Genomic DNA, 15,059 nt, shown 5'->3' with positions numbered 1-15,059 from the left:
GTTTGGATGTTAGAATAAATCAGGGAAAAAGGTCCGGGGAGACTAGTCAGGTGTAACCCGTGGTGGTCCCGTTATGGAGCTGCCCGAGATTGGTTAATTGCCCATTAAGAATGCGCAGCACAGCACTGGAGCCTACTAGTAGACTTGTTGATTTCTAATTAAGGACTTCCTGCCCAGTGGTGGGGCCAGCTGGGAAGGTGTTAATTGCCACTTAAAGACCTTGTATAAAGGAATCAGAAACTGAATGAGGAGGTCCCCTGGAAGGGGAACTGGAGCTGAGGCTGGGAACAAGCTGGAGCAACAAGCAGTTTTCCTGCGCAGAGCACAGGCTGGGGAAAGAAGAGAAGTTTTCCCTCCAAGACGACGGACGGTGGTGCCTGTGGAATGCCAGGGGCAAAGTCAGCATAGCTATCCCCAGGACAGGTACCCAATATCAAAATAAGAGACTTTGAATGCCATGAGAAAGGGGCTGGATGCTTATGCAATGGCCTAGGCAACTGTATCTCATTTGAGAACTCATCTTATCCCTGGGAGGGGTGAGGGAAGAAGGAAGATTACAAACAGCCATACTTGACAGTGAGATGGTGAGCAGCTGTTCCTTTCCTTTTTTCAGTAGAGGGCAGGACGAGTTGCAGTTCGGGGCTTTCCAAACCCTAACAAAGTGTAAAAGATTGTACCAATGCATTGTACCAGCAGGGGCCTGAACCCATGACAGCTGCAAGAGACAGCAGCAGTGCAGGGAGCAGCATGTTGTAGTCATTAAAAACTGGAAGCTTTCACCTGTTAGTGTTACCTTTGTTTACTCCGATCAAGTTGCGGCAGGCGAGACGAACGCAGGTATGGGAAGCAGGACTGAACATGTCTTTTTGATCAACCAAGGAATCCTGCTCACAAAGTTTTGGTGCATTGGCTGGGAAACCTGAAATTGGAATGGAGGCAATGAACATAGATCTGCAGCCGCTGGCGGACTGGCAGCAGGCTCATACCCTCACGGTTAGAATATTACAGGGGCAACAGGCCCAAATGGAAGAGCTAGTGTGGGTGCAGGTGTAGGCTCAAGAGGCAGAGGCCAGGATAATGTTACTATCATGACAGCAGGAGCTTAGTGAGAGGCTAGAGGCCTGATCCATAGCGATTCACACAGGGGTGGAGGAGACCAGGCTGCCAAAAATAACAGCGTCTGATGACGTAGAGGCATTCCTGGAAGGCTTTGAGAGAGCTGTGATAGCGGCAGGATGGGACAGAAAGGAGCAGGCAGTGCAGTTAGGTCCCTTATTGACTGGGCCAGCACAGGCGGCATATAGAGCCCTATCATGGGAAGAAGCAAGGTGTTATGGGAAGGTGAAAAAATCCATACTATATAGGTTAGAAATTTCCCCAAAAACTTACAGGCAGAAATTTAGGGCAAGGAAAAAAACAGAAGAATCATGGCCCAGGGTATTAGCTAACAGATTTTAAGGGACGCATCCACACAGTGGATACAGCTTGATGGTAAAACTGCTGAAGAGGTAGTCGACTTAGTAGTGCTGAAGCAGTTTGTGAGGGACCTGGAAGTAAACATCCAGAAATGGGTGAAACGGCATCAGCCCCGGTCCCTAACAGAGACCTTCAGGGTGGCGGAAGATTATACCAACACTGAGTTAGACCACGAACCAGCACAGAGGGTGAGTGTGGCAGGGCACTGTAGGTGCCTGCCATTTTAAGGGCCTGAAGCTAGCAGCCGACAGGCGCCTGATGAGGGCAGCCATTTTGGACCTAGGGCTGCCCATATAAACAGGGCAGTTTTGCTGCTGGAGGTCAGGCAACAACATCGCCTGGCTGCAGGGCAGCTGGTATCATCTGGAGGTAAGGGAAGAACTGTAGGGGATGGATAGGAGGCTCCTAGTTCTGGCCATGACCTAAAACTGTACCCTGCTGGGAGTGGGTGGCCTGGTGGGGCTCTCAGTGGTGCGGAAGCCCCCAGGAAATGCCAGGCCAGTTATCACCCTGGTGGAAGGCGGGTAGGGACGCCTTAACCCTAGCCCTCACCTTTGGGTGGGTTTGCATTCCATCGGAGGTAGTTGCGGGGGTGCAAGCCCCAAGGAGGAGAGTGGGGGCCAGGTACAGCCGAGGCCGCCTGAGCCCTGTGGGGGTGCGAGACCCTGTGAGAGAGAGTTGGGGCCAGGTATGGCCAAGGCTGCCTGAGCCCTGCAGGGGTTTGAGACCCTGAGGGGGAAAGTGGGGCCAGGTACAGCCAAGGCTGCCTCAGCCCTGCAGGGGTGCGAGACCCCCAGAGGGAGAGTTGGGGCCAGGCACAGCTATGGCCACCTGAGCCCATCAGGGAGCAAACCCCACTACCCTGGAGCCCCAGTGAAGGGGATCGAGATCAGTAGCCCCAAGTAAGGGGCGATGTGGTAGCCCCAAGTGAGGGGCAGAGTTGTGGAGTCCCAGTGAGGGGGTAGCCCCAGTGAAGGGGGTCGAGATCAGTAGCCCCTAGTAAGGGGCAGAGATCTGGAGCCCCAAGTGAGGGGGGTAAAGTGGAGCCCCAAGTAAGGGGAGTAAGCCCAGGTGAGTCTCCAGATGCCTGAGACTGAGATTTGGGCCATGGGCGGAGTGAACGGGGCTCAGTTCCAGAGTGAGAGAGGCAGGTCCTGACCCTGGTAAGTCCTCCATTGCTGGGAGGCAGAGTGTGGGTCAAATGTAACATCCATAGTAGCACCACGACCTGCTGCCCCGGGGGGGAGTGAGAGTCCCCTGTGAGACCCTGGGGCACCAGTCATGGTGTGAGGTACCCCAGCTCCCCACATCCAGGAAAGGGGACCTGGAGAGAGTGTGGGGCTAGTGAGGCTGGAGGTAGAGTGCCCCCTCGACTGGCCCATGCTGGGGCCAGGACCAAGAAGGTTAAAAGGGCTAGGCACCCACCGCGAGGGGCACCCAGGTTCATGGGCCTGGGACCCCGCCTGGCCTTTGAGGTGAGGCCAGGGCCTGTGTATGGCCGAAGGTCCTGAGTGGGGACCATGCTCAAGAGGGGAGCCAGCTACAAGGAGCTTGGCAGCCCAGATGAAGGCGGCGTAGGCCACCGGAACAGAGGGATTAACGGAGGGTCCTGCCAGGAGAATTCTGGAGCCTAGTGTGAGGCTGGGGTGACTGTTAACATCTGAATGCCATCTGCGAGGTTTGGGCTGTGGTGTAGGGGAGGAATGGAGCTGCAGATAGCGCCCCCTGGCATCGAGGCAAAAAAATGGGCATCCTCCCACCCTATTTAACAGCTTATTAATTTTCCAGCAAGTCATGGCGGGTGAGACAGGCGGGCAGAGTGCCCGGAGGCAGGTGGGAGGCCAGCAATGGCTGGCCTGAGAAAAGCCCACTTTGCCACAGAGAGGATGGGGAATACAGGACCCCCAGCCCCAGCTGAAAGTCGGTATAGAGGGTGGTGGAATGAGGGAGGCAGGCTAAGCGCTAAAGAAACAAGAAGCTGGGACACAAGGGAAGTGGTGTGTTTTAGGTGTGGAGAGAGGGGGCACATAGCGAGGTACTGTAACAAAGAAGGAGGGAATGAAGGGACCTACGAGTTTCCTCACAAAGAGCAGATGGACTGCAGTTTCAGGAGGCACAAAGGGCCACAGCTCAAGGCTAAGCCTATTGTGGAAGTGAAAATAGGGGGTCTTAGTAGTGCTCGCTATTGTTGATATGGGATGCACCCAAACAATGTTAAGGGCAGATTTAGTGACACCAGTGATGGGAGAATTGATGACCCCAGTAAATATGGTCTGTATTTATGGAGCCTCATACACCTGTCAGAGGAAGAGATTGAGGATAATGATATTAAACCAAACAGAAGAAATCACAGCGGGCCTGGACGAGTCGCTTCCTTGTCCTATGCTGTTGGGAACTGACTGGCCTCATTTAAAAGAGGTTTAAAAGAGGTCACAAAAGCAATGGGGGAACTTAGCACCCAAGATTATGTGAGGCAGGTTGAAGGAGTCTTGGCTGGGGCCAAGGTTTCAGCACTAGAAATGGATGGGGCCGAAGACATAGGAATAGATTTGGAGGAGATAATAGGAGGAGGACACTTCAGAGAATACCAAGAGCAGAAGCTGTTGTTTCAGAACATCTATGAAGAAAACCTAGGGAGGAAGATGTACTTAGACCTGAGTTGGCAGAGGTGCTACCCCAGTTTGAGGTAAGAAACAGAATTTTGTATTGGGTGGACAAAGGCAAGGGAGGAGAGGAGGTGGCACAGAACTTGGTCCTGAGGCCATATTGGTCACGGTTGTTGGAAATAGCTCACACATTGCCCATGGGAGGCCATTTGGGCCAGGATAAGACAGAGACATGATTGAAATAAAGGGTTTTTTTGCCTGGTATCTATAAGCTACTGGAGAAATATTGTAAGGAATGCTCAGCGTGTCAGAGGGTATCAAGTTATAAACCTACGCGAGTCCCATTGATGCCAATGCCCCAGGCAAAGTGTCCCTTTGAAAGGATCACCTTGGATATTGCAGGACCCTTCCCAAAGAGTGCAGCAGAGTATCAATATGTGCTGGTTATGATAGATTATGCTATGCATTTCCCAGAAGTGATACTGTTGAGAAATGTTACAGCACTGAAGGTAGCAGAGGAATTAATAAAATGGGTATCTAGAGTGGGGATTCCTGGGAAATTCTAACAGATCAAGGAAAGACATTCATGTCAGGAGTACTGAGGGGAGTGTGTAAGATTCTCAGGATAAAACAGCTCAAAACCTCCGTCTATCATCCCTGATGGACAGATTAACAGAGAGATTTAATAGAACATTGAAGGGTACACTCTGGGCATGCATTCAGAGACATCTGGGAAAGTGGGAGTCTCTGTTACCCCCACTATTGTTTGCTGTCAGACAAACTCCACAGGCCTCCACGGGTTGCACCCCATTTGAATTAGTCTATGGACATAAGCTGAGGGGGCTACTTGATATTATATGTGAGGGATGGTCTGAGGGGCACCCTGAAAGAATGGAACAGCCCCAGTTTGTGCAAGATTTTCAAGAACACTTAGAGAGGGTTCGGGAGGTGGCCCAAGAGAATCTGGGACTGAGACAACAAAGACAAAAACTAAACTATGATACCCAGGAGAGGAATCTTCAAGTAGGGGATTGAGTTTTAGTGTTGTTGACAGACAACAGCCATAAATTACTGTCCCAGTGGCAAGACCCGTTCCAGGTTGGGGCCTGTGAATTACGAGGTCCTTAGGACAAAACTGGTGAGGAGGAAGCAGAACTATCACATTAACCTGTTAAAGAAATGGAAAGGTAGAGAGGCATGGTTGATGAAGGAAGATGTAGGGGATCTGGATGAAGTAGGGGACCCCAGAATAGTTGAATTGGAGCCAGGAGAACCCCAGATAGGTGATAAACTGTCAACAGGAATTAATGCAACTAATATGGGAATTCCCTGACGTGTCCCAAGCCAAGCCTGGGAAAGCTAAGGGGGTAGTGTACATTATTAGGACCTCCGAGGGCTGTGTGATAAGAGACCACAGAAGGAGGCTACCTCAGTATTTATGGGAAACTGTGAGGTGTGAAATCACCCAGATGTCAGAGGCAGGAATCATAGCGGAGTCCCAGAGCCCATGGCAGAGCCCACTGGTGATAGCACCAAAGGCGGATGGCACCATATGAGTTTGTGTAGATTTTAGAAAGGTAAATGAAGTGGCGACTTTTGACGCCTTCCCTATGCCCCAGATAGAAGAAATCTTGGAGAAGATCAGGCAGGCCAAATATATAGAAAACTTGGGCCTAACAAAGGGTTACTAGCAAATACCCATGAATGATAGGGATAAAGAAAAGACTGCCTTTGGGATGCCATAGGGTTTATTTCAATTTAAACGCATGCTGTTTGGCCTTCACGGGGCGGCAGCCTCGTTCCAACGTTTGAGGGATAAGACCAACGTCTTATCCATCAAAATTACACCTCGGCATATATTGATGATATTATAATATTTTCACAGACCTGGGGACAACATTGCCAGCATTTGCGGGCAGTCCTGCAAGAACTAAGAAAGGCAGGGCTGACAGCAAACCCTAAGAAGTGTAGCTTGAGGCAGGAGGAGACCAAATACCTAGATTTTCAAATAGGACAGAGCCAGATAAAGCCCCTGGCAGATAAAGTAGAAGCCATAAAAGCCTACAGGTTAACCAAGACCATAAGGCAACTTAGGTCATTCTTAGGGTTCACAGGTTATTATAGAAGGTTCATCAAACATTTTTCAGAGATCATGGCCCCACTTACAAACATGATGAAGGGAAAACCTTGACTGTTAAATTGGTTGGAACCCGCAGTAAGAGCTTTTGAGGAGACCAAACAATCTCTCTGCAGGACACCCATCCTATACATGCCCTGGTTTCAGGAACCATTTTTCCTACATACAGATGCCTCAGGGTGTGCTATGGAGGCAGTGCTGTTTCAAAAGTGGCAGGGAGAAGAACGACCCATAGCATATGCAAGCAAAAAATTCTTGAAGGCAGAGACCAGATATTCAACAATAGAACGTGAATACCTGGCCATCCAGTGGGGAATCGAACTGTTTAGGTACTATTTATTAGGTTGGAAATTTGTGCTGATTACAGATTACGCACCCTTGAAATGGTTACAAGCTGCAAAGACTGATAACTCGCGGATAATGCAATGGCCTCTTGCATTACAGCCTTTCCATTTTTCAGTAGAATATCGAGCAGGAATGAAGAACGTCAGAGCAGATTTTTTGTCCTAATATACAACTAATGATGATGAGGTACAGAAAAGATCAGGAAGTGGGCAAAGAGAACATGAAGAGATGCTGCTGATGGGAAGATCAACAAGGGCACTCCGACTAAAGAGAGAGGTGTGTAACAGGGAGCCAGTGGCCCTGTGACAGAGCTGCCCGAGACGGTTTAATTGCCCATTAAGAACACGCAGCTTGGTGCTGTAGCTGAGTAGCAGACTTGTTGATTGCTAATTAAGGACTTCCGGACCGGCGGTGGGGCCAGCCAGGAGGGCATTAATTGCCACTTAAAGACCTTGTATAAAGGAATCAGAAACTGAATGAACTGCAGCTGAGAACAAGCTGAAGCAACAAGCAGTTATCCTCCGCGGAGGTGCAGGTTGGGGAAAGAAGATAAATTTTCCCTCCAAGACGACGGACGGTGGTGCCTGTGGAACGCCAGGAGCAAAGTCAGCATGGTGATCTCCAGGACAGGTACCCGATGTCAAAATAAGAGACTTTGAATGCCATGAGAAAGGGGCTGGATGCTTATGCAATGGCCCGGGCAACTGTATCTCCTTTGAGAGCTCGCCTCATCCCTGGGAGGGGTGAGGGAAGAGGGAAGATTACTAACAGCCATACGCAGCAGTGAGACAGTGAGCAGCTGTTCCTTTCCTTTTTTCGGTGGAGGGCAGGATGAGTTGTAGTTTGGGGCTTTCCAAACCCTAACAAAGTGTAACAGATTGTGCCAATGCATTGTACCAGCAGGGGCCTGAACCCATGACAGCTGCAAGAGACAGCAGCAGTGCAGGGAGCAGCATGTTGTAGTCATCATTAAAAACTGGAAGCTTTCACCTGTTAATGTTACTTTTGTTTACTCCCATCAAGTCGTGGCAGATGAGACGAACACAGGTACGGAAAGCAGGACTGAACATGTCTTTTTGATCAACCCAAGAATCCTGTTCATATCGGGTATTGTAAACATACACATGCCATACTTAAACTAGCTAGTTCAGACACCATTCGCTTTGACAGCAGAGAGCTTGGCACAGGCTGCAAAACACAATCAAGAAGCTAATTGTGACTGCAAAGTGGTGGGTAGCTCCAGAGGAGAAAGCTCAGGTTCTAACACTAAAAGTATTTAACAGGATAGGGAGTAGAGGAGAAAGGTACCAGCCTTAAGCCAGGATGGAGAATATTCAAGAAAGGTTTAGAAACAATGGTGGGCAAGGCCAAATTAGATCCTGAAATGAATTAGGATGCAGTCTGCATCTCTGGATAGGGATGGTGTGATCTCACCTCTTCAGAAGTACAATGGTAGCGGCATTCTGCTCAGGCCCTAGGTCTGGAAGCCCAAGCGCTTGGGAAGACAAAGAAACTGAAGCTGGCCAAGTGAAGAAGGGTGGCTGAGTATTTCAACGGAGTCAGTGTTCAGTGATTAAGGAGGGGACTTCAGAGCTAGTGAAAGGCCACACTACAGGGCATGGAGATGTGCCCTTAAGTCAGCAATAAGAGGAAAATCGGGGAAAGTGTTGATCCCTTACTGAATGAGGGAGGCAACCTAGTGACAGATGATGCAGAAAAGGCTGAAATACTCAATGCCTTTTTTACTTCCTTCTTCACAGGGAAGGTCAGCTCCTAGACTACTTCACTGGGCAGCAGAGTTTGGCAAGGAGGTGAGCAGCTGACAGTGCTGAAAGAACAGGTTATGGACTATTTAGAAAAGCTAGACATTTACAAGTCCATGGGGCCAGATGCAATACACCCAAGGATGCTGAGGGAGTTGGCTGATGTGATTGCAGAGCTGCTGACCATTATCTTTGAAAATTCGTGGTGATTGGGAGAGGTCCCAGACAATTGGTAAAGTGCAAATATAGTGCCCATCTTTAAGAAAGGGAAGAAGGAGGTTCCAGGGAACTAGAGACCTGTCAGCTTCACCTCAGTCCCTGGAAAAATCATGGAGCAGATCCTCAAGGAATCCATTTCTAAGCACTTGGAGGAGAAGAAGTTGGCTAGGAGCAGTCAGCATGGATTCACCAAGGGATTGCCTTCTATGATGAAATGACTGGCTCTGTGGATGCCAATGGATGTGGTATGACTTTAGCAAGGTTTTTGATATGGTCTCCCACAACATTCTCGCAAACAAGTTAAGGGAGTTTGGGCTGGATGACTGGACTGTAAGGTGGAGAGAAAATTGGCTGGAGCATCAGGCTCAGAGGGTAGTAATGGCCCTTATGTCTAGTTGGCAGCTGGTATCAAGTAGAGCACCCCAGGCATCAGTCCTGGGTCGTTTTGTTTAATATCTTCATCAACAACCTGGAATATGGCATAGAGTGCACCCTCAGCATGTTGCAGATGACATCAAGCTGAGGGGAGTAGCAAATATGCTGGAGGGTAGAGTTAAGATTCAGAGAGACCTTGACAAATTGGAGGATTGGACCAAAAGAAATCTCATGAAGTTCAATAAGGACAAGTACAAAGTCCTGCACTTAGGACAGGACAATCCCATATACCAGTAAAGGCTGAGGACCAACTGGCTAACCAGCAGCTCTGCACAAAAGGACCTGAGGGTTACAGTGGACAATCAGCTGAATATGAGCCAGCAGTGTGCCCTTGTTGCAAAGAAGGTTAATGGAAAACTGGGCTGCATTCATAGGTGTGTTGCCAGCAGATCAAAGGAAGTGATTATTCCCCTCTATTCGGCACTGGTGAGACCACATCTAAAGTCCTGTGCTCAGTTTTGGGCTCCCTACTACAGAAAGGATGTGGACAAATTGAAGAGTCCAGCAAAAGGCAATGAAAATGGTTTGGGGGCTGGGGCTCATTACTTCTGAAGAGAGGCTGAGGGAACTGGGCTTATTAAGTGTGGAGAAGAGAAGACTGGGGGGATTTAACAGCAGTCTTTAACTACCTAAAGGTAGTCTTAATTACCTAAAGGTAACTAGTAGGGTGAAAGTGCTAGACTTTAGGAAAGCTGATTTCAATGAACTCAGGCGATTAGTCAAGGACACACTGCAGAGTAGGAGTTTTGAAGTGATGGGAGCCCAAGAAGGGTGGCTGTGCCTTAAGGAAATGATCCTTCGGGCACAAAGGGAGACAATCCCGACGTGAGGAAAAAGAGGGAAAGGGGCCAGGAGGCTTCCTTGGCTGACCAGAGAAATCCAGGGCAACCTACAGGCCAAAAGGGGAGCACATAAAAAGTAGAAACAGGGAGAGATCACCAAAGAGGAGTATACCTCCTCTGCTCGCGCTTGTAGGGAGGCAGTTAGACGGGCCAAAGCTACCATGGAGCTGAGGATGGCATCCCAAGTAGAGGATAACAAGAAATTGTTTTTAAGATATATAGGGAGTAAAAGGAAGGCCCAGGAAGGAATAGGACACCTACTAAATGGGCAGAAGCAATTGGTGATGGACAGGGGGGACAAGGCTGAACTCAACGAGTTCTTTGCCTCAGTGTTCCTAAGAGAGGGGCAAGACAAGTCTCTCACTGGGGTTGTAGAGAGGCAGCAGCAAGGCGCCAGACTACCAAGCGTAGACCCTGAGATGGTGCAGAGTCACTTGGAAGAACTGGATGCCTTTAAGTTGGCAGGCCCGGATGAGCTCCATCCGAGGGTACTGAAGGCACTGGCTGACATCATTGCACAGCCATTGGCAGGAATATTTGAACGCTCGTGGCACACGGGCCAAGTCCCGGAGGACTGGAAAAGGACCAATGTGGTCCCCATTTTCAAGAAGGGGAGGAAGGAGGACCCAGGCAACTATAGGCCAGTCAGTCTCACCTCCATCCTTGGCAAAGTCTTTAAAAAAATTATCAAGGCTCACATTTGCGAGAGTCCGGCAGGACAAATTATGCTGAGGGGAAACCAGCACGGGTTCGTAGCAGGCAGATCATACCTGACTAATCTAGTCTCTTTTTATGACCAGGTTACAAAACGCCTGGACAAAGGAGTAGGGGTGGATGTCATATACTTAGACTTCAGGAAGGCCTTCGATACGGTATCCCACCCCATACTGGTGAACAAGTTAAGAGGCTGTGACTTGGATGACTACATGGTCTGGTGGGTGGCGAATTGGCTAGAGGGTCGGACCCAGAGAGTCACGGTGGATGGGTCGGTTTCGACCTGGAAGGGTGTGGGTAGTGGGGTCCCACAGGGCTCGGTCCTTGGACCGATACTCTTTAATGTCTTCATCAGCGACTTGGACGAGGGAGTGAAGTGTACTCCGTCCAAGTTTGCGGATGACACAAAGCTATGGGGAGAAGTGAACACGCCGGAGGGCAGGGAACAGCTGCAAGCAGACCTGGACAGGTTGGACAAGTGGGCAGAAAACAACAGAATGCAATTCAACAAGGAGAAATGCAAAGTGCTGCACCTAGGGAGGAAAAATGTCCAGCACACCTACTGCCTAGGAAATGACCTGCTGGGTGGCATGGAAGTGGAAAGGGATCTTGGAGTCCTAGTGGACTCTAAGATGAACATGAGTCGGCAGTGTGATGAAGCCATCAGAAAAGCTAATGGCACTTTATCATGCATCAGCAGATGCATGACGAATAGGTCCAAGGAGGTGATACTTCCCCTCTATCGGGCGCTGGTCAGACCACAGTTGGAGTACTGCGTGCAATTCTGGGCACCGCACTTCAAGAGGGATGCGGATAACCTGGAGAGGGTCCAGAGAAGGGCCACTCGTATGGTCAAGGGCTTGCAGACCAAGCCCTATGAGGAGAGACTAGAGAACCTGGACCTTTTCAGCCTCCGCAAGAGAAGGTTGAGAGGCGACCTTGTGGCTGCCTATAAATTCATCACGGGGGCACAGAAGGGAATTGGTGAGGTTTTATTCACCAAGGCGCCCCCGGGGGTTACAAGAAATAATGGCCACAAGCTAGCAGAGAGCAGATTTAGACTGGACATTAGGAAGAACTTCTTCACAGTTAGAGTGGCCAAGGTCTGGAACGGGCTCCCAAGGGAGGTGGTCCTCTCCCCTACCCTGGGGGTCTTCAAGAGGAAGTTGGATATGCATCTAGCTGGGGTCATCTAGACCCAGCACTCTTTCCTGCCTATGCAGGGGGTCGGACACGATGATCTATTGAGGTCCTTTCCGACCCTAACATCTATGAATCTACCTGAAGGGTGGTTACAAAGAGGATGGAGCTGAACTGTTCTCAGTGGTGGCAGATGACAGAACAAGGAGCAATGGTCTCAAGTTGAAGCAAGGGAAGTCTAGCTTAGTTATTAGGAAAAACTTTCTCATTAAGAGGGTAGTAAAACAGTGGCACAGGTTACCCAGAGAGGTGGTGGAACCTCCATTTTCAGAAGTTTTTAAGATCCAGTTAGACAAAGCTTTGGCTGGGATGATCTAGTTGGGACTGGTCCTGCTTTGAGTAGGGTGTTGGACTAGATGTGGCTTCCCAAGGTCCCTTCCAACCCTAATTTTCTATGATTCTGTGATTCTACGTGGGAGCAGACAGGAGGTTCCAGGCTGGGAGCAGTGCCAATATATTCTACTTAGTCCCATTTTAATACAATCCTCAACTGTGGGGTCTGGGTGTCTGTTTATGAGCAGGTTCCTGTTTATGTGTCTAAGTGTCAGTTTATAAGCTGGTTTTCCACAGTGCATACCTGAAGCAGGATATGAACTGGCCGAAGGAAGCTGTTGGGGTCCCTGGCTGTCTGGTCAGGTACCTGTAGAGAACCTGTCACCACCAGAATGACTTTCTTTCACATATCTCTGATGTACGGGCAGTCAGAGGTGGTCGATCATTTCTGCCTGCCAGTGGCAGGTCTGCCTCAGGCAGTTCAATGGACTTCTTTGCCCTGCGCTGTTTCTCCATGGTTGCACACGGAGTGCCCGGTGAGCTGCCTGCCAGTTCAGGTCTCTGTGCTCCTTCTGCAGGTCCTTGTGGAAGACTTGCTCACACATGGCTTGGCAGCTGTCACCAGGTAGTAAGTCTATAGGCAATATGGTGTCTCTTTCCCTTACCACCTCCCGTATCTTGTGGTGGTTCACCAGGGTCACATTGTGCAGCTTGTATTTCTCCCAAAAGCACTTCAGGATCTCGTAAAACCATGAGGAAATCATGATCCATGGGCTCCTGTTGGTTGTCGTGTGCACCTACCACTGTCGCAGTAGCTGCCCAGCAAAATACTTAACAAAGCTGGCTGTTTTAGATTCCACCCCTCTTGCCAGTTTGCACACCTGGCTCGTGTACTTGGCCTAGAGGAAGAGAAGGACATCTAGCATCCCTCTGCCTCTGGAGCATTTCACTTTGTACAGCTTGGTCCTTGCCACTTTCTCCCATGTGGAGTTCCAAAAGAAAACACACATGGCTCTTTGGATTCTGCGCACAACTTGTTCTGAGGGGGAAAGACTAGGGTGGTGTGTAGCAGCATTGGCAAGACCACTGCCTTCATCAGTTCCACCCCCTCACATTGCCAAGCAGCACGATTGCCATAGTGCTGTAGCAGGGGGTTGAGCAGAGCAACTGCCCCAGGTGCCGAAGCAAAGGGGTGTGAACAGACGCTGCCCAGCCGGGACGGGGCACAGAACGGAGTTGCAAGTGGCTCATTTGAGGGGGACACAGGGATGGAGGAAGGGCAGCTCCTGCCACTGCAGGCACACCTAGGCAAGCATGCGGGGGAAGGTGTGCCCCCCAGCTCTGTGCATGGCGTGATGGCAGGCTGCTGCTGTGGGCTTTGCCCCAGGTGCCAAATGTCATTGCTACAGCATTGGCCATAGCTTGTCTTTGTCTGGCCTTGGCCTCCATCTTTTCCCATGCCCTCTGACCCCTCAGCTCTGAGTCAAACTCCACCCCGAGGATCTTTACCCCCTCCCAGGGGATGGAAACCCCCAGGAGCAACAGGTCCCCAAGCTTACCTAGGACTAGCGGATGCTTTTGCTCACATTGAGCTTGGCCCTGCTGCTGCTCCGTATACCTGGGTGTGTGTAGTGCTCTTTGTTTGTCCCTGCATATGATGTTCAAGTCATCCATGTACATGACGACTTTCATCTTTTCCTCATTCTTCCTGGGGATCTTCACACCGCTGATCCTGGGGTCCTGCCTGAGTCGCTGTGCTAGTGGTTCCATTGCACACAGAAACAGGAGTGGGGAGAGCGGGCAGCCCTGCCTAACACACAATTCTACCACAATTGGGGCTGTCAGGGACCTGGGTGTTCACCACAGCCCTGCTGCTCACGTTGGTGTATGGTGTCTTTATCCAGGTGACAAAGGTTGCAGGGATTCCCAACTTTTTTAGTCTCCAGTAGGGAGTGATGGGATACCCGCACTAAGTGAAATGTACTGCTACTACAGGAGGACAGATAAGAACAATGGGAAACAAATGGCAGACTTTATATGGTGGAGAGGGGTCTGGCATAGACTATTTTAGGGACTTGCCCTCTGAGGAGGGCAGTGGGTGGGGATATGGGTATGGAGATGGGTGCGTGGATATGCAGTGTGAACTGTATAACAGGTTTTTAATGGGTCAGCTGTCAAAGCGGGCTTTGATCTGCCACGTGAACCAAAGGGGCGGCTTGGCAGAGTGTTGGAGGTAAAGTTGACATATAAGCTATTTATATATATAGAAATACATATTTTTGCAAAAAACAAAAAAGGTTGGGAACAGTGGCAAGGCTATAGAGACCTGAGGCAAGAAGAAGAGTCCAATGGGTGACAGAGGAGACGGGCCCAGGAGAAGCGCTGGTGCCCTCAGGCTCTGCTGTTAAAGGGCGGGGAGTGGAAGGCAGAGTTTAGTTGGTCAAGGAAGACAGGCGGAAGGTGACGGACTTCGCGGCCGGCGGCCGGGCACTGGCAGCCCCAGCGGTCCTGGGCTGGGGCAGGCGGCTCAGAGCTGCGGCGAGGCGGGCTGGGGCCAAGACTGCGTCCCCGGGTCCGGAGGCGGCACCGCCCGGAGGAGGCTGCGCAAGCCCTGCCGGACTTCTCGCCCCCGGGCTCCGGCGGAGCGGGGCTGCCCGGGGCGGGGCTCCTCCAGGCTGCCTCCCCGGCCCCCGACCGGAGGAGCCGGACGGACCGCACTCACCGCCTCCCGCTGGAGCCCCCGACCGGGGCCCGGTCACCCCGCGCCTCCTCCGCCGGGTCGCGGCGGCCCCGAGCCCGCCGCCCGCCGGGGTGGCTCTGCCTGAGCGCGGGGGCGGGACCGGCGCTGCCCGCGGGGACTCGGCTGCGCGTCCCGGGGGCACGGAGCGCTCGCAGGGGCCGGGCGGGCGCGGGGCGAGGCGGAGCCGGGGCCGGGACCTCGCGGGCTGGAGCCGGAGCCGGAGCCCGCACGGGATGCTCGCCCCGTCCGGCCGCCGCGCCGCGCTGCTGGAGGCGCCGATCCCGCCGCCCGCGCCCTGAGGCTGTCCCG

The 15,059-nt window shown here is 51.3% G+C and overlaps 1 long non-coding RNA gene across 1 annotated transcript; it reads left to right on the top strand.

The window, feature by feature from the left end:
* The first annotated feature begins 2,502 nt into the window (after nucleotides 1-2,502).
* LOC132252430 (uncharacterized) lies at nucleotides 2,503-7,551 on the top strand. The gene is made up of 2 exons (XR_009464342.1): nucleotides 2,503-4,162; nucleotides 6,683-7,551. It is a non-coding gene; the product is annotated as an uncharacterized LOC132252430 (long non-coding RNA).
* Nucleotides 7,552-15,059: the final 7,508 nt, after the last annotated feature.

Source organism: Alligator mississippiensis, chromosome 9, assembly GCF_030867095.1.
Source record: "Alligator mississippiensis isolate rAllMis1 chromosome 9, rAllMis1, whole genome shotgun sequence".
Taxonomy (NCBI): domain Eukaryota; kingdom Metazoa; phylum Chordata; order Crocodylia; family Alligatoridae; genus Alligator; species Alligator mississippiensis.
The sequence above is the reverse complement of the archived record's forward strand: the minus strand, read 5'-3'. Positions and strand labels throughout refer to the sequence as shown.